The sequence below is a fragment of the Carcharodon carcharias genome, chromosome 10 (assembly GCF_017639515.1).
Source record: "Carcharodon carcharias isolate sCarCar2 chromosome 10, sCarCar2.pri, whole genome shotgun sequence".
Classification (NCBI taxonomy): Eukaryota; Metazoa; Chordata; class Chondrichthyes; order Lamniformes; family Lamnidae; genus Carcharodon; species Carcharodon carcharias.
Window position 1 is genome coordinate 96,007,733 of NC_054476.1, and position 23,958 is coordinate 96,031,690.

The 23,958-nt window shown below is 44.5% G+C and overlaps 1 long non-coding RNA gene across 2 annotated transcripts; it reads right to left on the reverse strand.

The window, feature by feature from the left end:
* Nucleotides 1-655: 655 nt before the first annotated feature.
* Nucleotides 656-11,667, reverse strand: LOC121283405. Of its 2 annotated transcripts, none has more exons than XR_005944253.1 (3): nucleotides 11,373-11,667; nucleotides 9,096-9,164; nucleotides 656-778 (listed from the first exon to the last, which is right to left on the reverse strand). It is a non-coding gene; the product is annotated as an uncharacterized LOC121283405 (long non-coding RNA). The 2 variants fall into 2 exon arrangements; XR_005944252.1 differs by having other exon boundaries at nucleotides 662-739.
* Between the last annotated feature and the right edge of the window lie 12,291 nt (nucleotides 11,668-23,958).

Here is a 23,958-nt window from a genome sequence, read left to right on the forward strand (position 1 = left end):
CCTTGCTCGTCCTGCTTTCTACCCTTAACGTCACCTATTAGCACATTTCTTAGCTAATATCACCACCTTCAACACCTCTTTATCCTTTTGTCTATGACATCTTTTGGCTATCTCCACCTATCACTGGCCCTCTATCCAGCTCTACCTGTCCCACCACCGCACCCCCCTCCACCCCCGCCACTTAAACCAGCTTATATTTCACCTATTTTCTATTTTTCCTTAGTTCTGTTGAAGAGTCATACGGATTCGAAACGTTAACTGTGTTCCTCTCTGCAGATGCTGTCAGACCTGCTGAGATTTTCCAGGTATTTTTATTTTTGTTTTGGATTTCCAGCATCCACAGTTTTTTTCTTTCAACTAATTATTTAATTTAGGTTAATAGAATATGAGTACCAGGTTTGTAAACTTAATAAAAACTGTTTATTGAATAAATTGTCTTTAAATAAGAATTATGAACTGCTTACTTCTAACTCTATAACTTAAACTCTACCCCTTCTTAAATCCATATACACACACATAAGACACACAAAAACATGCATTCTAAGGGTGGGATAAAACAGTTTAATAGCACCAGTTCCGGAGTACAGGATTCGATGGGTTGATTTTGATCAATGTCTTCCAAATTCCTTCCAGTTCTTTGTTGATGACATGAGATAGTCTTCCAGCACTTTCAGTATTTAGCTCACTGGTTGAGCAATTGTTTTTCAATGTCTCTAACAGTGATGTTCCCTTTTTCATTCTAGACAGGGGTTTTTCAGAAACAGAGCAGGTTACAGAGCTTTGAGGGGGAAAAAAACAGCCAACTATTATTGTAGAATTACTGGGATCTCACACACACACAGGAGAAAGAGGTTTTAAGTCTTTTCTCTTTTCAGGCTAGGACCTTTTCTCTTTCTGCACTGCTCTCTCAAAAACCCTGGTCACCTGATTGGCAACCAATTAAAATGTTGTTGCCAGGCAGTTCCCTGTTAGACCCGGACTCCTCCTCAGGACCATTCTGTCAGATACATTACACTCTGAAATCAAGTGACAGATGCCACTTCAGACAGATGCTATGGATCTCTCCTCAGCTCCCCACAGATGCTTGTTACACCATGAGCTAACCAGCCTTACTGAACTCCATCTTTTGCACGAGGGTTTCCAATCTCCACTTTCCAAGAACTCGCCTTGAAATCTTCTGCCAAACCAACGCTTTCTCTCAAACGCCTTCCGCAAGCATCCACTTCCAGGGTTTCAAATCTTCCGATGTTCCTCTCCCCTGGGTCACCACTTGCATTCAAGCTTTCTTTCCCACACTCTATCTCACCAACTTAGCTGTCAACAGTACACCACTGTTTTAAATGCCCATAACAAAGAGTTACAGGCCTTCAGTTGCGTCTTTGGGTCTTCTGACTTCTCAGAAGCCTTTATGTCGCTTTGACTCTGCTTCCTGCAGCTTGGCGCTTTTCTCTGCCCCTCACTCTTAACTTCACTTAACAGAATCTTCCCCAGGTTCCTGTCCTTCCTTTGACTAGAAGGTCTGCTCAGGCCTTCTATTCTTCTTCTGCCTGGCAGCTGTCTTCAAAACTGAACTTAAAAATTGCTGTTTCTAATTTCTTCTGTATGAGTCTGTGGTGGGAGGGACCTGCTTCTCTGGACCCCTGTTGCTAGGCAACAGCCCAGTTTTCCTACTTTTGTGTTTGCTTAACTTCTCTTACAGTCGTAAACTCTCATTAGAAATGCAGGCACCTTTTAAAGTGAAACTAAAGTTTAACTTGACCTTTTCTTAACATACACATACAGAAATACAAATCAAACTTAAACATTAAAGCTAAAACTCATTCCTAGCACCCACAAATACCAACATAACTTACTTAAACTATCTCTATTTCCTAAGAGTATATTAATAGTAAGACTTTATTAACAACTCAGAACTATATACAGTAGAGGGTACAGATATGGAGCGGACTCCATCCTAAGTCTTTACAGATCTCTGTCAATCTCTAAACTGAACCTGGCTCTGGGTCATGTACCTTCTTTTAACACTGCGTGCACAGTACTGTACTGAGTCTCACATTAACCCTGTTTGTACCAGACCACACAACGATACTTCCCCACCCACCCCCTCCCCCCACCAAGTCTTTATCCTGTAGATATAGAATTACTTTAGCTTACTTTAAGTCTTACATTGTTATAATTCTTGGGCATTTACCTCACTGTTACAACGTTAATGCTATTCCAACATTATTTCTATTACAGCATTAACATTAATAACATTCTTGCTACCTCATTTCCCCCCTTCAAGTCCTTGAAGTTAGAGGTTCAGGCAGTCTGGATGCCTTATAATCCTTTCACATCTTGTTTGCCATTCTGTTGGGAAAGTGGTAGACTCTGGTGGTTCTGGTTCTTGTTGTTGGCTTGGAGGTTGGATTGGTATCTGGGCATCTTCATCAAATGTCCTCCATTATGCAATAGAGGGAGCCTGTCTAGGGAGAGGACAGAGACTCCTCCTGTTGCATCTGACTGTGCCTTCTGGCGTATCAATCTGGTAGGAGTGAGGTTGGTCCTCATTCTAGCAGAGGACTGTCTCTTGTCTCCTGAGGTCCGGAATCCAGATGTTGTCACCCTGCTGCAGTGGCAGCAAGTGCCTGGTGTGGTGCCATCTGTTGCAGACAAAAGCTTGCTTCCATCTGTAGCTCTGCTCTTTTGCTTGTACGGCCTAATAGTCTTTGGCTAGCAACCCGGGCAGCAGTTTCTTCAGCAGAGTTGGGAATTGTGTACGAAGCTTCCTGCCCATCAGGAGTTCAGACAGGATACACTATGAGGGAAGATGGTAGCATAGTGATATTGTCACTGGGTTAGCATTCCAGAGACCCAATGTAATGCTCTGAGGACCTGGGTTCAAATGGCAGATGGTGAAATTTGAATTCAATAAAAATCTGGAATGAAGTCTTATAATCACCATGAAACCATTGCCAATTGTTGTAAAATCCTGTCCTTTAGGGCTAGGTCCTTTCCTTACCTCAGTAAGGAACATTTAAAACTGAGATATGAAGGAATTCCCTCTCTCAAAGGGTAGTGAATGTCTGGAATTCTCTACTTCAGAGAGTTGTGGAGGTTAGATCATTGAAAGTACTTAAAGAGGAGATAGGTAGATTTTTAAAATGTCAGGTTGAGAACTATGAGGTGCTGGCACGAAAGAGAAGTTGAGGCCTGAGGCAGATTTGCCATGATCTTATTGAATGGCAGGGCAGGCTTGAGGGGCCAAATGGCCTTCTTATGCTCCTATTTCTTATGTTCTTATGGTCTGGCCTACATGTGACTCCAGCAATGTGGTTTACTCTTAAATGGCTCTCTGAACAAAGGCAATTTGGGGTAGGCAATAACACCAGTGATGTCCACATATCCAATGAATGAAAATAAGGAGGTGGATCTGTAAATGAGCAGTGCAGTTAGGAAGTCTTCATTTTCCTTCAGGAAGGCCTTCATCATATGGAATCCTCATTCTGCCTCACCGTTTGACTACGGGTATCTGGAGGAGCTGGTGCAACTACAGCTGCAAAGTGTGCAAAGCATCATTAGAGAACTGAGGGCCGTTGTCTGATATGAACTCGTCCGAGACGCCATGGCTTGCAAACATTTCCTTGAGTGCTTTGATGACCATCTCTGTGATAGTCATGTAAAGTTGCTCCACCCATCTGGAGAGGTAGTCTACAATGATTAGGAAGGACCTGCCAGTGTTGACAAACAGGTATATGACCAGCCTTTCCCAAGGCTGGGAAATTGCATAGCGGTGCAATGCACAAACCTGGCAAATGGCAATGGTCTCTTTTACTGCTTTGGAGATATATGGCCACAAGATGGCGATGGATTGGACCTGTGCCCTTCACTTAGAGATTCCCAGATGACCGTGGTGTATCTTCAGAGAGAGGCTGGAATGACCAGCCATTCATCATATACCAGGAAGCCGACTATGACTGTGAAGTGGCTCTGCTGTTTGAACCACGTTTTGGCGGAAGCACAGCTTGGTCTCTGATGAGGCCATTCCTGTTGGCAGCAGGTGCAGATGTGGGCACATTCTTTATCACAGAGCTGCTCTTGGCAGATCTATTGAAGCATGGTTGTACTGGCCGGTAGCTTTTTGATAGTGGTTGAGAGTAGGCCTCCAGCTCAGTGACGAAGACGACATCTTGTTTGGTTGGAAATCCCACAGTGGCCCTTGAAAGTGCATCTGCCATAGTCTGATTCTTTCCCTGGACATCGACAGTCTCATATGTGAATTTCATGAGGTGTTGGTGAAACCTCTGGATTCGAGGGGGCATCTTTGTGAGTTCCTTTTCGTTTAACAAGTAGGCCAGTGGTTTATGGTCTGCCTTGACTGTGATTTTGAGACCAATGTTGCAGTCGGAGAACTTCTCATAGGCCCATGTGACCGCCAGAGCTTCCTTCTCGATGACGGCATACCTGGATTCTGTGTCTGATAGTCCTCTAAAAGCATAATAAACTGGCTGCCATGTGCCATTCAACTGCTGCTGAAAGAGGACTGACCCAAGGCCTGTGGGCAAAACATCGGCCGCTATGGCGGTGGGCAGCGTCAGGTCATAGTAGGGGAGAATGTTGGTGGAGAGCAACATCTCCTTGATACGAGTGATTGCATGTTCTTCCTAGGAGCCCCAGTACCATGCTTGGTCTTGCTTGAGCAGGTGTCTCAATGGTACGGTGACTTGTGCCAAGTGAGATGAAAATTTGGCCAGCTGGGTTACAATCCCGAGAAGATGCTGGGGGTCAGGGATGGAGGAAGGAGTGGGGAAGCCGGTGATTGCCTTGGTTTTATGTGGGTCTGCTGAAATACCTTTATTGTTGATGCGACCCAGGAACCGGATGGAGAAAGGGGTGGGGAAGTCGGTAATTGCCTTGGTTTTGTATGGGTCTGCTGTGAAACCTTTGTCCCTGATGACATGGCCCAGGAAGTGGATGGAGGTTTTGGTAAACTCACATTTATCATTTAGCGCCATTCCTGCCTCTTGCAACCACTCCAAGTCTGTTGAGAGCCTTATGTCATGTTCTTCCACCATGGCCCTGTGAACCAGGACATCGTCCATGTGGCAAACATCTCACTGAAGGCCCTGCACGATATCTGACATCATGTGTTGGAATATCTCTGATATCAACCAAAGGGCAGGTGGTTGAAGCAAAATCTACCAAAGCCTGTAATAAATGCAGTTAGGAGCCAGGCATCCTCATTGAGACAGAAACCACAGTTGGCATCTAGTTTAGAAAATACTGTGTTGCTTGAAAGCTTGGTCAGGTTCTTGTCTACTGAGGACATGGGATGACCCTCTCCAGTTATGGCCTTGTTAAGCTGTGTGAAGTCTACACAGAGGGGGAGAGACCTGTTTGGTTTTCGGACCAGAACCATCCCTGAGCACCATGTGGTAGGTTGCTTGTCTATGGAAATGACCCCCATGTTGACTATGTTGTCCAGCTGTTGTCATACCTCCTCCATAGGGGAGTGAGGGACCTTTTGTGGAGTAAGGAGGCACACTGGCTTGGCATCACTCCTGAGCATGATCCTGCAGGCATTTTTCGGACGTCCCACTCCCGTGAAGAACTTGGGAAACTCTTGTCTGTACTTGGAGCCAGGCGCTTGCTGGTTGATTTCACCAACCATTGCAGGAGGTTAAGCTCAATACGGGTACAGAGAGTCGTCATGACTGTGGACCACGCAGAGGGTTGCTTGGATCATTTTGTTCTTGTACTGCAGAGTGGCCTACAGAGTGCCCTTTACTGGAAGATGAAGTCCCCTGCCATGTGAAGTGGGGTGTCTGTTGTTTGAAGTTTGAGGTCTTTTAGCCATGGTTCCTTGTCTGACAGGACTGTGACCCTGGCTCCTGAATCTAATTTAAAATTTGTGAGATGATCATTTACCAGGATGTCAGCATTCCAAAATGAAGAACCATAATCTTTGATCTCACCAAAGAAGCATGGCTCCATGTCTTCTAGGTTTACCTTTCACAGGTTTACCTGTGCGGTGCTGGGGTTTTGACTTGTACAGTTTGCCAGTGTCCCTGTTGGTTGCAGTGCTCGCAGGACACTGATTTCTCCTGTAACGGTGCTTCACACTGCAGTGCTGGCAAGGTCCCTCTGCTGGGCTGTTCACAAATAGCTTTCCTTGACTTGGATGATCCCTGCATTCCTGTGACCTGATATAGTGGACTTAGGGTTGGTTTCAGCCTCAAGTAGTGTTCTCTCCCCTTAATCCTGTGTTGTTCACATAAATCAGATAGTCTAACTAGCTGGTTTGCCTTATCTAGGTAAGATAACGTCAAGCTTGCAGGTCTGCAGAATTTTTACTGAAGTCTGGGGCAATGCTGTCTCTAATTCATAGGTGAATCCCAGTGGAGCTGGGAAATTGTTTTCTTTCATCCTTCATGGGATGTGGGCATCGCTAGCAAGGCCAGCATTTGTTGCCCATCCCTAATTGCCCTTGAAGCAGCTGCTAGGCCATTTCAGAGGGTAGTTAAGGGTCAACTACATTGCTGTGGATAGCAAGTCACTTATAGATCAGACCAGGTAAGGATGACAGATTTCCTTCCCTAAAGGTCATTAGTGAACCAGATGGGTTTTTACAACAATTGATGATAGTTTCATAGTCACCATTACTGAGACAAGCTTCCAATTCCAGGTTTATGAATTGCACTTATATTCCACCAGCTGCCATGGTGAGATTTGAATCCGTGTCCCCAGCGCATTAGCTTGGGCCTCTGGCTAGTGACATTAGCACTACACCACCATGTGCCCCTAATAGTGTGGAACTGTGATCCATTTTGAAGATTTTAAAAGTGTGGGAACTGCTTTAAGAGATTAGAGGCTTCCAAGATGGTGTTGTCGTTCACTGCTGAACAACGGATCTTCCCATGCTTGCTGGTTTTTGACAGTCTTTTCAAAATAGCGGCGGTGTGCTTTTGCCTGAAGAAGAAGGGTTCACAATGATTGCGTGGGTTGGTGGGCTGCGACTTAATTTAATCAGCAGTTTGGCATTGGGAATCAGGGCATGTAGAAAAGAACCGCAGGATTGCTGTTTAGGAAATCAGATGGTCATGAGGCACCCAAAGTAGACACAATTATTTATTTATTTATTTATTCTCTCTTTGCCAAACTTGGGAGCTATATGTTGGGACTCAGGGAACAGGATTATTGACAGGTTTCTTTCAAATGGCATTTCTGACTGCATAAATGAAAAGGGGTTTCTCAGGACTGGCTGGCCTGGAATTTAAACAAATTTATCTCACCCTTACAGGCTATGAGCTCTGTTTGCTGAAGCTGGACATCCAAAGCAAATTCAATGGAGTCTTAAGTTGGAGTAAAACTTCTACCTTTTCGCTTCCAGGCTCTTCTGTCTCTGGAACAACTTCTTTCTGGTGAATTTTCTCCATGCCTGTAGCTTCAGTTGGGAGTTTGTTTCAGTTCAGAATCCATTGAAGGTGTTCTTTTCCTTAGTTTATCTACATTCTTGGGATGATAGGAGTTTTTAATCCCATTGCTGCCACCTTGAAGAATCTTGCTTCGGACACCAGGGAGTATACTTTGTAATCTTGAGTATATTAACAGCAAGTCTTAATATTAACAACTTATAACTAAACACATATTTACAGTAGAGGGTACAGGTATAGAGTTGACTCCATCCTGGTCTTTACACAACTCTGTCCATCTCTAGATTGACCTTGTCTCCAGGTCATGTGCCTTCTTGCATCAGTGTGTGCATGGTACTGTACTCAGTCCCACATTAACCCTGTATGTACCAGACCATAATACAACCCTGTATGCCTTGAGGCCATCCAAAACCCTGTTGTCTATGTCCTTCACTAGTCTTGTTCATCCACCACCCTTCTGCTCAGTGTCCTAAAGTGGCTCCTGGTCAAGACATGACTCAATTTTAAAATTTTCATCCTTGTTTTCAAATTCTTCCATGGATTCGTCCCTCCTCCCTAGCCCCACAACTCTCCGAGATATCTGAACTCATCTCATTCTAGCCTCTTGGGTGTCCCTGATGTTCATTGCTCCACCATTAGTGGCTGAGCCTTCGGCTGCTTAGGCTTTAAGCTTTGGAAATTTCTCCCTAAACTACAACTCTCTATCTCTCTTGCTCCTCATGTGCTCCTTAAAGCCTATCAATTTTACCAAGTTATTGATTATCTGTCCTAATAGTTATGAGATTTGGTGCCAAATTTTGCTTCTTAACACTCCTGTGCCTTTGGATATATTATAATATTAACACACTATATAAATACTGATGTAATGTCCTCTGTAATCTAATCCTTCAAAAACGGATTCCAGTATTTTCCAACAATTGACGTCAGGCTAACTGGTCTGTTTCCCTTTTCCTCTTTCTTGAATAGCAATGTTATATTTTCTACCTTCCAAACTACAGGGCCCATTCCAGAATATTGAGAATTTTGGAAGATCACAGCCAGTGCATCGACAGGCAGGATCTTGTCGAGGCGTTGGGAGTCTTGCCTGCCAGTTGGAGAGCTGGTGAGAGATCCGTGCTGCTTCTTTTCGGGAAGGCCCGTCGAAGCACAAGCCAATCTGGCAAGGCCAGTAGCAAGCCATCCCCTGGAATCAAGGCCTCAGGGTGGGAGTCTTGCCTGTTGAGAGCTGCCGACAAATCAGAGGCCAGCAGCTCTTGTGCGCAGCAGCCCCACAGGGGAGGTTGTGGCCGCTGCTAGAAGGACAGGCACCGGAATCCCAGGATTCTGGAGTGACCTAGGCCAGAGGTAAGTGGCGTGGGGATTGCAGGGAGAGGGGTGCAGGAGGGTCAGCAAGGGAAAGGGTTGGCTGTCAGTGGGCACCCCTGCCCAATGTCCAGTCCCTCAATCAGACACTGAGTGCCTCTGGGTGACCCCCTGCCCTGAGGAGGTGACAGGCTGGCCGCACGGTTTTAGCTGTCGCGCACATCGCATGGCGACAGGCCCACTTGCAGCCGAGTTAATATCAGCAGCGGGTCAGGAAGATTGACCATTGGCCTTCTGGTGGAGAACTTACTTCTGGCAAAGACAGGAAGATGGCGGGGTTCCATTACGCCACCATCCTCCCTAATTGCAAGCCCTTCCTACCTCTGAGCTCGCCACCAGGGAGAGCGGACGATTCCACCCATCATCTCTGCAGCCAATTCTTCTGGATCTCTAGAATATAGAAAGTGGATTTGTTGGCTTTTAGTCTCAGTAACTCTCCAGTACTTTAACAATTTAATTACTTTAACTTCCGCACTCTCATTAAACCTTTGGTTTCCCATTATTTCTGCTATGTATTTTGTGTCTTCTACTGTGAATTCAGACAAAAAAATTGGTTAGTGTCCCTGTCATTTCCTTATTCCACATTACAGTTTCTCTGGTCTCAGCCTCTAAGAGACACATATTTACTTTAGCTGCTCTCTTCCTTTTTTATACACTTGTAGAAATTTCTCGCCCTTAATCAATTTTTTGGTCAACCTTTTCAGATTTCAGAAAAATGCTTGCGGATTACTTTTCTTGGCAATAAGCCTCTTTTAATTTCATATCATCCCTAACATCTTCAGTTAGCCATGATGGAGCATTTCTCCTGTGGAGTTTTGATTCTTCAAAGGAATGTATATTTGTTGAGCCATACAAAATATTTCTTTCAATGTTCACCATTGCTTATCTACCAACATAGGGAGAAATAAAATTTTCCATCTTGCTCCTCGTGTTTACATAACTAACTTAATTTAAAGTTATTACTTTAGTTTTGAACTTATTTACATCACTCTCAAAATCCACGTAAAGTTCTATCACATTATGATTACTCTTCCTCAGATAATGCCTTACCATGAAATTACTAATTAACCCAATCGCATTACAGAGATCTAAAGTAACCTTTTCCCTTGTTGGTTCCATGGTGGGTTGTTCTAGGTGATGAGTCACATCACCCAAACATATTGCATGATACTCACTGACATACTTCCCATTTTCTTACTGGAGAAGGTATTACAAAACAATAGGCAGCAGCAAAGAACTGGACAAGGACAATCACAACTGTATGTTTTAATCCCCAGAGAGAAGACAGCACTGGTGATGATCGAGAGAGACATCACCGAGGTGTGGCCATTTACAGCTGAAGCAATTGAATGTATCCACATGCCAAATCCCCCTTCTCTCATCTCACTTCCAACTGAAAAAAACTACAGGAAGTCTAAGCACACAGTTCTTACTTTCTCTTTTCTCCTCATCACAACCCAATCCTTGTCTATTTTTCATTTCAGATACCCAAGGTCTGGAACTTGTCCAGGCAAAGAAGGAACAGGAGATGGGTGGTGGTAATGTAGATAGTAGATAAAGTGAGTGGGCAAAGATCTGGCAAATGGAGTATAATGTGAGCAAATGTGAAATTGTCCATTTTGGCAGGAAGAATAAAAAAGAAGCATATTATCTAAAAGGTGAGAGATTGCAGAGCTCTGAGATTCAGAGCCACAGTGCATGAGTCACAAAAGGCTAATATGCAGGTACAGCAAGTAATTAGGAAAGCTAACAGAATGTTATCATTTATTGCAAGGGTAATTGAATATAAAAGTAGAGAGGTTATGCTTTAGTTGTACAGGACACTGGTGAGACCATATCTGGAATATTGTGTACAATATTGGTCTCCTTATTTAAGGAAGGGTGTAAATATGTTAGAAGCAGTTCAGAGAAAGCTTATTAGACTAATATCAGGAATGGGCAAGTTGTCTTATGAGGAAAGGTTGGACAGGCTAGGCTTGTGTCCACTGGAGTTTCAAAGAAAAAGAGGTGACTTGATTGAAACATTTAAGATCTGAGGGGCGCTGATAGGGTGGATGTGGAAAGGGTATTTCCTCTAGTGGGACAATCTAGAACTAGGGATCACTGTTTAAAAATAAGGGATCACCCACTGAAGACAGAGATGAGAAGAAATTGTTTCTCTCAGAGGGTAGTGAGTTTTTGGAACTCTTTTCTTCAAAAGGCAGTAGAAGCAGAGTTTTGGAATATTAAGGCGGAGCTAAATAGGTTCTTAATAAACAAGGGGATGAAAGGTTACTGGGGATAGGTGGGAGGTTACAATCTGATCAGGCCATGATCTCATTGAATGATGGAGCAAGCTGGAAGGGCCAAGTAGCCTGCCCCTGCTCCTAATTCATATGTTCATATGTCACTGGACCAGCAACCCAGAGGCCCAGGCTAATGCTCTGGGGACATGGGTTCAAATTCCACTATGGCAGCTGGTGGAATTTAAATTCTATTATTAAGTCTGGAATACAAAGTTAGTCTTGGTAATGATGACCATAGCAACTAACATCGATTGTTGTAAAAACCCATCTGGTTCACTAATATCCTTTAGGCAAGAAAGTCTGCCATCCTTACCTGGTCTAGCCTACATATGACTGCAGTCCCACAGCAACGTGATCGACTTCCTGCCCTCTGTAATAGCGAGCCACTCAGTTCAAGGGCAATTAGGGATGGGCAACAAATGCTGGCCTTACCAGTGATGTTCATGTCCCATGAAAGAATAAAGGAAAAAAATAGATATTGAAGATGAAGAAACACCATCATTTGATTTTACACTCGGTGCCAGCATCTCAGATATTAACAGTGTGAATTTTACAGCTTAGGTTAAAGAAGCATTCTGCAAGAACTAGTGAAGCACTCGGTACGAATTCGCAAGAGCCAGGGAGGGAAGAGGGGAAAGATACAACAACCATCCTAGAAATGTGGTGTCACTAGATTCTTTGTTATTCAATTCTGACAGCTATAAGTGACTTCATCGTGTTTGCATTCTCTCGTGACTGCAGAGTCCAATGTGAGATTAGCGTGGATGTCCAGAGAACAGGCAGTTCAGGTTGTTGCTTGAGGGAACATTTTTTTAATATTCGTTCATTAGATGTGGGCATTGCTGGCTAAGCCAGCATTTATTGCACATCCTTAATTGCCCTTGAGAAGGTGGTGGTGAGCTGCCTTCTTAAACTGCTGCAGTCCATGTGATGTATGTACACCCACAGTGCTGTTGGGAAGGGAGTTCCAGGATTTTGTCCCTACAACAGTGAAGGAACAGCAATATATTTATAAGTCAGGATGGTGAGTGACTTGGAGGGGAACTTCCAGGTGGTAGTGTTCCCATGCATCTGCTGTCCTTGCCCTTCTAGGTGCTGGAGGTCAGGAGTTTGGAAGGTGCTGTCGAAGGAACCTTGGTGAGTACCTGCTGTGCATCTTGTAGATGGTACACACTGCTGCCACTGTGCATCGGTAACGGAGGAAGTGAATGCTTATTGTGGTGGATGGGGTGCCAATTAAGCGGGCTGCTTTGTCCTGGATGGAGTCGAGCTTCTTGAGTGTTGTTGGAGCTGCACTCATCCAGGCAAGTGGAGAGTATTCCATCACACTCAGAAAGAAGAGCAGCGGCCTTAGTGAGTGTTTCCGACCAGATTTGGAGAAATTCAAGTGTGTCATCATAGGGAACTAGGTAAGTGATAGGTTGGTGAGTATTTTACTTATGTATCTTTTAATACTGGTACTTTATTGGTAAGTGCAAGGTTGTTTTCATAATAAGATTAATTTAGATTAAGTTGCATTTCAAGTGTAAGAAGCAAAGTAAGGTCCCTAGTATATATTTAATATTCTCTAAACTAGAAGTAAAAGTAAAGGGAGTAATTTAAAGCTAAGTCATGACAGGGCAGCTCAGCCACGTAGAACGCTCCGCCTGTGCGATGTGGGAAGTTGGGATACTTCCAGTGTCCATGGTGACCATATGTGCAGGAAGTGTCTCCAGCTGCAGCTACTTGAAATCCATGTTTTGGGTCTGGAGCAGTGGCTGGATTCACTGTAGAGCATCCGCAGGGCTGAGATCTTCATGGATAACACGTACAGTAAGGTGGTCACACTGCAGGTAAAGAGTGCACAGGCAGAAAGGGAATGGGTGAATGCCAGACAGAGTAAAGACTCAAGGCAGGTAGTGCAGGAGTCCCCTGTCCCTCTATCTCCCTCTATAACAGATTTTTCTATTTGGATACTGCTGGGGGAGATGGTTTCTCAGGGGAATGCATCGAGAGCCAAGTCCGTGGCATCATGAATGGCTCAGCCATACGGGGGGAAGAGTGGGAGAGCAATAGTGATAGGGGATTCTATCATAAGGGAAATAGATAGATGTTTCTGCGGCTGCGGACGTGACACTAGGATGGTATGTTGCCTCCCTGGTGCCAGGGTCAAGGGCGTCACTAAGCGGCTGCAGGACATTCTGAAGGAGGAGGGTGAACAGCCAGAGGTCATGGTCCATATTGGTACTAACGAAATAGGTGAAAAGAGGGATGAGGTCCTGCAAGCAGAATATAGGGAACTAGGAAATAAATTAAAAAGCAGGACCTCAAAGGTAGTAATCTCAGGATTATTTCCAGTGCCACGTGCTAGCGAGATCAGGAATAGGAAAATAGACCGGATGAATGCGTGACTGAAGAGATGGTGTAGGAGGGAGGGATTTAGATTCCTGAGGCATTGGGACCAATTCTAGGGAAGATGGGACATGTACAAGCTGGGGGTTGCACCCTAGCAGGACCAGGGCCAATATCCTCGCTGGAATATTCGCCAGTACTGTGGGGGAGGGTGTAAACTAGAGTGGCAGGGAGATGGGAACCTGAGTGGGGAAACACAAGAGGGGGAAACAAAGATAGAGATGGAGGACAGAAGAGTAAAAAGTCAAAGTGGAAGGCAGAGGAAACAGGGGCTAGCAGCAAATAGGGCTATAGTACAAAAAATGTGTAAAAATGTTAAAAAGACAAGTACAAAGGCACTGTATCTGAATGCATGGAGCATTTGCAATAAGGTAGACAAATTAACAGGGCAAATAGATGTAAACGGGTATGATATGATTGCGATTAAAGAAAGATGGCTGCAGGATGACCAAAGCTGGGAACTGAATATCCAAGGGTATTCGATGTTTAGGAAGAACAGGCAAAAAGTTAAAGGAGGTGGCATGGCACTGTTAGTTAAGGATGAAATCAGAGCAATAGTGAGAGAGCATATTGGCTCAGAAGATCTAGATGTAGAGTCAGTCTGGGTGCAGCTAAGAAGCAACAAGCAGCTGGAAACATTAGTGGGTGTTGTCTATAGGCCTCCAAACAGTAGTGGTAAGGTAGGGGATGGCATTAAACAGGAAATTAGAGATGTATGTAACAAGGGTGCTACAGTAATCATGGGTGACTTTAATCTACATATAGACTGGGCAAACCAAATTAGCAATAATACTGTGGTGGATGAATTCCTGGAATGTGTACAAGATGTTTTTTTTAGGCCAGGGCATCAGGGAACCATCTAGGGAACAGGCTATCCTAAATTTGGTTTTGTGTAATGAGGAGGGGTTAGTTAATAATCTTGGTGTGCTGGGTCCTTGAGGGAACAGTGACCATAACATGATAGAATTCTTCCTTAGGTTGGAAAATGAAGTAGTCCAATCCGAAACTAGGGTCCTAAATCGAAACAAAAGAAACTATGAGGGTACAAGGCATGAGTTGGCAAAGGTAGATTGGGGAGCTTCATTAAAAGGCATGATGATGGATAGGCAATGGCTAATATTTAAGCAACGACTGTATGCATTCCAACTGTTATATATTCCTTTCTGGCGCAAAAACACAGCAGGAAAAGTGGCTAACCATGGCTAACAAAAGAAATTAAGGATCATATTAGATTCAAAGAAGAGTCATATAAAGTTGCCAGAAAAATTAGCAAGCCTGAAGATTAGGAGCAGTTTAGAGTTCAGCAAAGGAGGACCAAGAGATTGATTAAGAGGGGAAAAATAGAGTACGAGAGTAAACTTGCAAGAAACATAAAAAAAGGACTGTAAAAGCTTCTATATGTTAGAAGAAAAAAGATTGGTGAAGACAAATGTAGGTCCCTTACAGTCTGAAATGGGAGAATTTATTATAGAGAACAAGGAAATGGCAGAGCAATTAAACAGCTGCTTTAGTTCTGTCTTCATGAAGGAAGACACAAATAACTTCCTAGAAATGCTAGGGAGTCAAAAGTCTAGTGAGAAGAAGGAATTGAAGGAAATTAGTATTACTGAAAAAACAGTGCTGGGGAAATAAATGGGGCTGAAAGCCAATAAATCCCCAGGGCCTGATAACCTACATCCCAGGGTACTGAAGGAGGTGGCTATGGAAATAGTGGATATGTTGGTTGTCATCTTCCAAAATTCTGTAGATTCGGGAACAGTCCCGTAAGATTGGGATGGTGGCAAATGTAACCCCACTATTTAAAAAAGGGTGGAGGGAAAAAACAGGGAACTACAGACCAGTTAGCCTAACATCAGTAGCAGGGGAAATGCTTGAGTATATTATAAAGAATGTGATAACAGGACTCTTAAAAAATATCAAAGGGATTAGACAAAATCAACATGGATTTATGAAAGGGGAATCATGTTTGACAAACCTGCTGGAGTTTTTTGAGGATGTAACTAGCAGAATAGATAAAGGAGAACCTGTGAATGTGGTGTATTTGGATTTTCAGAAAGCTTTTGATCAAGTCCCACATAAGAAGTTAGTGTGCAAAATTAATTTGCATGGGATTGGGGGTAATATATTGGCATAGATTGAGAATTGGTTAGCAGACATGAAACAGAGAATAGAAATAAATGAATCTTTTTCGGAGTGGCAAGCGGCGACTAGTGGGCTACTGCAGGGAACAGTGCTTGGGCCACAGCTATTCACAACATATAATCAATAATTTAGATGAGGGAACCAAATATAATATTTCTAAGTTTGCTGATGACACAAAACTAGGTGGGAATGTGAGTGGTGAGGAGAGTGTAAAGAGGCTTCAAGGTGATTTAGGCAAGTTGAATGAGTGGGCAAATACATGGCAGGTGCAGTATAATATGGATAAGTGTGAAGTTATCCACTTTGGTAGTAAAGGAGAATGGCAGAGTATTATTTAAATGGTGATAAATTGGGAAATGTTGATGTACAAAGGGACCCGGGTGTCCTTGTACACCAGTCACTGAAAGCAAGCATGCAGGTGCAGCAAGCAGTTAAGAAGGCAAATGGTATGTTGGCCTTCATCGCAAAAGGATTTGAGTACAGGCGGCAGAATGTTTTCCTGCAACTGTACAGGGCCTTGGTGAGACCACACCTGGAGTTTTGTGTGCAGTTTTGATCTCCTTACCTAAGAATGGATGTACTCTCATAAAGGGAATGCAGCGAAGGTTCACCAAACTGATTCCTGGGATGGCAGGATTGTCATATGACAAGAGATTGGGCCAACTAGGCCTGTATTCACTGGAGTTTAGAAAAATGAGAGGGGTCTCATTGAAATGTGTAAAATTCTGGCAGGGCTGGACAGGCTGGATGCAGTGATGATGTTTCCTCTGGCTGGGGTGTCTAGAACAAGGGGTCACAATCTCAGGATGCAGGGTAGACCATTTAGGACTGAGATGAGGAGAAACTTCTTCACTCAGAGGGTGATGAACCTATGGAATTCTCTACCACAGAGGGCTGTGGAGGCCAAGTCATTGAATATATTTAAGAAGGAAATAGATAGATTTCTAGACTCTAATGGCGTCAAGGAGTATAGGGAGAAAGCGGGAGTATGGCATTGAGATAGAGGATCAGCCATGATCATATTGAATGGCAGAGCAGGCTCAAAGGACTGAATGACCTACTCCTGCTTCTATTTTCTATATTTCTGAGTGTCAGGTGATTCGTTTGGTAGCAAAGATATGGCAAGGCAGTATAAAATAAAGGGAGAGCCTCTAAAGGAGGTGCAGGGACAGAGGGACCTCGGTTGTAAATTTACATAGGTTACTGATGATGGCAGGGCATGTTAAGAGAGCAGTTAGTAAAGCATATAAAATCTTAGGCTTTATTAATAGGGGCATTGAATACAAGAGCAAGGAGGTCATGTTGAACTTTTATAAGACACTAGTTAGGCCTCGTCTGGAGTACTGTATCCAGTTCTGGGTACCATACTTGAGGAAGGATGTGGAGACATTGGAGAGAGTACAGAAGAGATTGACAAGAATGATTCCCAGGGTGAAGAACTGTAGCTATGAGGATAGATTGGAGAGGTTGAGACCGTTTTCCTTGGAGAAAAGAAGGCTGAGAGGAGACTTGATAGAGCTATTCAAGATCCTGAGAGGTATGGACAGGGGTAAATAGTGAGAAGAGAACATCAAGAACTAGAGGGCACAGTTTCAAAATAATTGGCAAAAGGAGTAAATGTGATGTGAGGAAAAATGTTTTCACCTAGAAGGTGGTTGGAGTCTGGAACAAACCTCCTGGAAGGGTGATGGAGGCAGGTTCGATTGAGGTACCTGAAAAGAGAGAATGCGCAAGGTTATGGGGATAAGGCTGGGGAGTGGGACTAGGTGGAATTCTCTTTCAGAGACCCAGTGCAGACTCGATGGGCCAAATGGCCTCGTCCTGCACTCTAAGGTACTGTGATACTGTCTTTTGCACTGATGTGCTGGGCTCCCCCATCAATGAGGATGGGGATATTTGCAGAGTCTCCTCCTCCAGTGAGTTGTTTAATCGTCCACTACAAATCATGAGTGGCAGAACTGCAGCGCTTAGACCGTCTGCAGCTGCCCCACCTCTGGCCTTCCTCTGGGAACATTGGATGTTATGAATCTGACGTAGAAGATCCTCGAAACAAGCTGAACCAAATTTCAGCGCTTGCCTCCTTGTGGGCCAGTCAGCTGCAGTGTTTTCCCAAGAAAGGTAGTCTGCAGTGCAGATGTTTGTGAGACTCTTCCCTTAGGGCGTCCTTGTATCATTTTACTCACCACCTTGATGTTGTTTGTCTTGAGGCAATTTCCCACGGAAGATCTGCTTGGGGATTCTGTAGTCATCCATGTGGGAGGCATGGCCTGCCTATCCAAGTTGAATTTTCTGGAGGATGATCTCCATGCTATTGAGCCCAGCTAAACGAAGGACCTTGACGAATCAAGGGACAATGATTTTGGCAATGATTATGCAGATGAGTCCAACTAATTTTTTTTGGCAAATGACCCTGTGTATGATATTATAAGATGATTGCGCTGACCCTGCATTTTAGGAGCTCAGAAACTGAAACCACGGCTTCAACATTGCATCTTTAATCCAGCAATAATCAAAAAAAAGGGTGACCAGGAATCCACCCAGAATTAGAAAGGGGCTAAGGATGGTGATGAAAGGGTTAGGTTTTCACAAGGCTTGAACCAGTTAATTTTTAATAGTTGGAATGAATTTGAGGTGTTAATATTTTCTGTGAAAATTAGCAGTTAGTAAGACAAAGGTGCACATCCTAGAACTGAAATAGAGCATAATTCACACACTGAGCTTTTGGATGTTTTCAGTGAGATTGTGGTCACTGGCTAACAATCACCGAGTTTATTGTTAAATTCCCTTCTATACCTAGCAGCTTCACAGAGCAGAACTCTATTAACCCAGCTTCAGCTCCTTGTTTACTTTTCTCAGCTATTTATACCCAGGTAACAATCTCAGCAGCCAATCTTCTTCTCACTAGCTCAAGTAAGTGCAAAATCCAGGAGATTATTTCAAAGTATTTTTGTACTTTTCTCTTGGCAGGACATGATTATGAGATTAACCACAGAGAAAAATCTGGAATGCTGGACTGCCTGAAAAGATGATTGAAGGAGGTTTAATAATAACTTTCAAAAGAGAACTGGATAAATTGGATAGCTCTTTCAAAGAGGCTCTTTCGACACAGGCACAATGGGGCAATTGCCTCATTCTGTGCTGCAGCATTCTATGATTCTGTGACAGACGCCAGCTGATGTGCCCAGCACTTTGCAATAAGCTTCCTATGGTTCTGATAAATGGGGAAGTTCATGCAGGTGGAGCATCATCTGATGTGCACAGATATCGTTGAGCCCAAAGCATGGTGGGAATCTGGAACCCGCTGCCAGAAAGGGTGGTAGAAACAGAAATCCTCATCGCGTTTAAAAAATACTCAGATGTACATTTAAAGTGCTGTAACCTACAAGACTATGAATCGAGGGCTGGAAAGCTGGATTCGGTTGGATAGCTTTCTTGGCTGGCAGATGTGATGCGCTGAATGGCCTCTTTCTAAGTGTTTTTAGGGCCTAATTGTAACTCTGCATCACGATCATGTAATTATGATATTACAGATTTTAAGGGCAACTGTTTTAAAGGCACATTTTTGTTTTTAAAGCTTTACATTCAAAGAGCTATCCAATTCCTTTTTTCAAAGTGGGAGTATGGATAGACAATATGGCATCTTTTAGTGTTTGTTCAAACCTTGTGAGACTTATATCTCTAGAGCTGGCTACGAAAAATCATTAAAATGCAAAGACCCCTCCAAGGATGACCACTGAATTATAAAAGGTGTGAAAAATCTTTTTACTTCTGAGGGAACAGAGACAGGAAGGGATTTCAAAGGACCTCAACATAATTAACTTCTTTGCCTGGTGGATCACTGCTTCATCGAAATTAACATAGCAGCCATTTTGTTTTGGTTGTGATGGAGACAGGCTGAGAACAGCCATTTTGTGTGCAGAACCCCAGGAAGAACTCTGAGAAACAACGTCAGAGATGGTTCTTGGCCAAGGGAGGACAAAGAGGAAGGTATTAAGAAATCAACTGTTGTTCTGCCGAAAGAGTCCAGGCAATGATAAGAGCTGTGACCACAGAATTAGTGGGGAATAGAAAGCCTTCTCTCCCTCTCTCTCCCAAAAACCTGCTGAGACCACCTGAAAAGGCAAACCTCCAAATCGTTAACTGCAGAAGCCCCCGCAGGTGTTAAACAAAACCTCAAGTTTCAACCCCTTCACTTTGGAAAGAAGGAAATCAAGCTACAGGTCCACAATGATATATTGCAGAGACTGATTTGAAATCTAATCTTTAAGTATCTTTTTTCTTTATCTGCTTTTATCTTTTTCACACACACACAAACAAATTCTTAGCTCACGGACCACTTTAAGGAAACGCCTTTTATGTGGTCATGACACTCTGTGTAAGTGGGGTTTTGAGTGAGTTAATATTGGGCCTTTTGTTTCTAATGATCGAGGAAAAACTCCATTACTGATCAGAATGGGGGAGGAGGGTTTGAAGTGAGTGCATCACAAGGAGTTATAGATTATAGAACTTGCCAAATGCCAGGTCTCAGGTAGGAAGATTTAGAAAGTTGTGTGAGCTGAAATGGCCAAATCAAAGTCACAAATTACATCCTCTATACCTGTGACCATGGTGCTTTATGCTTCCTCCTTCTCTGCAGCCTTTGGTATGATTGTCCACACAATCTTCCTCCATACTTCTCCTCCATTCCTCAGTTCAGTTGGATGGCCCTCTCTTACTTATCTGATTGTGGCTAGAGAATCTTGGGCAATGGTTTATTTTCCTGCACTGTTCCCTTTGAAGTCCTCCAAGGATCTATCCTTAACTTACTTCTTTTCTTCATCTACATTCTATCCCTTAATGACATCTTTCACAAACATAGGGCGGAATCATCCCAGATTTGCACTAAGTGCGAAGCAGGCGAGTAAAACATCATTTTACCCACCAGCCACGATGACGGGTTTCCACATCGTATCATTTCAAACCTGCCACATTATTTATGCATTCCCGGGAAACATGCCATTTCCATGGCGGGCAGGCTGTCATTCACCCACCATCATCTTGCCGCTTCACCACACCAGGTGCCATATTTAAAGTCCAGCCGAGCACACATCTGAGTGCTTCCAGCCCACAACTGCTGCAAGGAAGATGTATATGAAAGGCAAAAAGACTGCAGGCCTCAGGTTTAGCAATGTTTCACTGGAACACCTTTTGGATGCCTTGGACTCCCACCGGGATGTCCACTGCCTCCGCTCTGGCCGCAGGATGGGCAGCGGCGTGACCAACCAAGCTTGGGAGGCAGTGGCAGCGGTGGTCAATGCCAAAGCCCTTCAAAAGATGTCAGCCAATCAGTGCCACAAGAGGATGAATGATCTCCTCGGTTCCAGGGTAAGTCACTCTTCTCATCATTCTCAACTCACACACACACAAACCCATCACATATCCGCAGAGCCCTCACTCACTGCTGGTTCAAGGGACATCACCATTCACTCTCTCATGCTTACCATTATAGTCCTCAATCCATCCATGTGACCATTCACCACCCACATGTGCCAGGCATACTTATTATCTGGCATGTGGTTAGAATGGGTGCACGAAGAACCTGTCCTGGTTAAGTGTGCAGACTTCTTAACGCTTCCCGGAGTGTGCTGGCCACGACTTGCATGGCCAGAGATTAATGCACTGCTTGGCTGTCCGAAACCCCACCCACCTCTGCCCCACTCCACCTGATCGATTGGCATCAGCTTTGCCCAATGGACTGAATGCTATGCTCTCAGCTCAGGTACAGGCATTCTCCTAACCCACACTGCAAGGTTGCACTGTTAGCATGAACCATGAGGGAGACTGGTCCAAACCGGGATGCTGACATTGCAAGGTGCTGTGAGCGTCTCCAGCAGTGACTGTGCTTTAGTGAGGAGATTGTACAATATGTACAGTCGTCCAACTGTTCTGCAATCCACTAAAATGCTCATGGCTTTGCAGTCTGTGCCAGGGGCGTGGTGAAAAGCTTTGGAGTACTTGATGGCACTTTGATGCCTCTGCATTGCTTGAGTAGGCAGATAAGTTAGCCTCCATCATTTTCACATGGTCCATCTCTGACACTTCCCTTCCTTTCCTTGACACCTCTGTCTCAATTTCTGGTGACAGACTGTCCACCAATATCCATTACAAGCCTACTGACTCCCATAGCTACCTCGACTACAACTCCTCAGACCCCGCTTTCTGTAAGGACTCCATCCCATTCTCTCAGTTCCTTCGCCTCCGGCGCATCTGTTCTGATGAAGCCACTTTCAAACAGTTCCTCTGACATGTCCTCCTTCTTCCTTAACCGAGGATTTCCACCCACGGTGGTTGATAGGGCCCTCAACCGTGTCCGGCCCATCTCCCGCGCATCCACCCTCACACCTTCTTCTCCCTCCCAGAAACATGATAGGGTTCCCCCTTGTCCTAACTTATCACCCCACCAGCCTCCGCATTCAAAGGACCATCCTCCGCCATTTCCGCCAACTCCAGCATGATGCCACCACCAAACACATCTTCCCTTCACCCCCCCCCCAAGCCCCGGTGGCATTCCATAGGGATCGTTCCCTCCGTGACACCCTGATCCACTCCTCCCTCATTCCCTACACCTCCACCACCTCCCACAGCACCTTCCCATGCAACCGCAGAAGATACAACACCTGCCCCTTTACTTCCACTCTCCTCACCGTCCAAGGACCCAAACACTCATTTCAAGTGAAGCAGCATTTCACTTGCACATCCCTCAACTTAGTCCACTGCAATCGTTGCTCCCAATGCAGTTTCCTCTACATTGGAGAGACCAAACGCAGACTGGGTGACCGCTTTGCAGAACACCTTCGGTCTGTCTGCAAGCATTACCCAGACCTCCCTGTCGCTTGCCATTTCAACACTCCACCCTGCTCTCATGACCACATGTCCATCCTTGGCTTGCTGCATTGTTCCAGTGAAGCTCAACGCAAACTGGAGGAACAGACCTCATCTTCTGACTAGGCACTTTACAGCCTTCCGGACTGAATATTAAGTTCAACAATTTTAGATCATGAATTCTCTCCTCCATCCCCACCCCCTTTCCGATTTTCCCCCTCCTTTTTGTTTTTTCCAATAATTTATATAGATTTTTCTTTTCCCACCTATTTCCATTATTTTAAAATGTATTTCCATCCATTGTTTTATCTCTACCTTTTAGCCTTTTTTGATTCCTTCACCCCACCCCCACCAGGGCTATCTGTACCTTGCTCGTCCTGCTTTCTACCCTTAATTAGCACATTCCTTTAGATAATATCACCACCTTCAACACCTCTTTGTCCTTTTGTCTGTGACATCTTTTGGTTATCTCCACCTATCACTGCCACTCTATCCAGCTCTTCTTGTCCCACCCACCCCCTCCCTTAAACCAGCTTATATTTCACCCCTTTTCTATTTTTCCTTAATTCTGTTGAAGAGTCATGCGGACTCAAAATATTAACTGTGCTCCTCTCCACAGATGCTGCCAGACCTGCTGAGTTTCTCCGGGTATTTTTGTTTTTGTTTTGGATTTCCAGCATCACCAGTTTTTTGCTTTTAGATAAGCTAGAAGCCCGACTCCAATCATATCAATGTGGCTGAGCCGGAACTGTCTGAGCTGCAGAGGAATATCACTTTATACGGGTTTCCCTAATGCGTGGCTGCTTCCCTCACCCACCCTACGATCCACACCAAATGCTTGTGTGCTATATTCAAAGGCAGGGCTGCCTTGGCTCCTCTCCCCCCCAACCACAAGTCACTTCAACGGCAGAGCTGTCCTTTACGCCCCCCCCCCCACCCCCCCCAACCAATAACACTCCTCAAACTTAAAGTCCAACAGACGGCCCCAATGATTGAGGTGAATATACAGCAATGATGTGCAGCAGAGTGCCCCTTAAAGTGCAGCCTGCCAAGTACACGCCTTTTAGTACCGTTATGAAACATGTCAATGTGCTTTCCCGCTAACGTGGATGATCCAGCGGTTGCGGGGGTGGGGCGGGGTGGCTGGTGAGGGCGAGGGTTATGGATAACTTTAAAGAGGGTGGTTCACTCTGTCTGATCCTCTTGCAATTCTGCATGATGGTGAGTTAGCATGGGGTCCATTCTGGCTGGGGTCCCTCTGCTGCTCAGTTGCGTGATAGGTTCAGTGTTTTTTGGGACACTACTACCCTCTGGGGAATGATCAGCTCTTGCTGTATCTCCAGGTGGCTTATCAGCTAGGTGAGGCATCACCCTTATTCTTCCTGAGGCAATTTGGGAACTTTTCTGTCCCACATTTAAATTCACCATGAAGTGGTCAGCAAAATCAATCAATGGCTTCTTGGCCAGGGCCTTTGGCTTTGGAAGGGGCATTCTCTCACCATGTT